Here is a 482-nt window from a genome sequence, read left to right on the forward strand (position 1 = left end):
GCGCGCGAGCGTGTGTGTGGAGAAGATTTTTTTTTTTGAGCATGTGTGTGGAGAAGATTGAGCACTCGTGTGTGCACTGCCTACATAATAGTATTGTGTATGTGAATTTTGGACTTATTGGTAAGCACAAGTGCATTGAATAATCAAACCATTGCATCGAAAATAGAATACCGTGTTTGTCACTGGCAATTGACATTGTTATATAAATGGTCATATCGGACAGTTTATATGTGGCAGAAGTTACCCTTCTCAGCAATGCTGAATAGTTCATTGCACAACTTGATTTTATTCACATATAGATACGATAAATCACAAGTGGACATGGTGCCACGCGAGGTTGGTATCATACCCATCCGTTCCCACGTGATTCATGCAGTTCTTATACCACGAGCATGTATATTCATATCTCTGCACCATATCCAACTTGTACACCTTTCATATTCTGTCTGACAGGTCAGATCTGTGGCATGCAAATAAACGAG

The sequence above is a fragment of the Triticum dicoccoides genome, chromosome 2B (genome assembly GCF_002162155.2).
Source record: "Triticum dicoccoides isolate Atlit2015 ecotype Zavitan chromosome 2B, WEW_v2.0, whole genome shotgun sequence".
NCBI lineage: Eukaryota > Viridiplantae > Streptophyta > Magnoliopsida > Poales > Poaceae > Triticum > Triticum dicoccoides.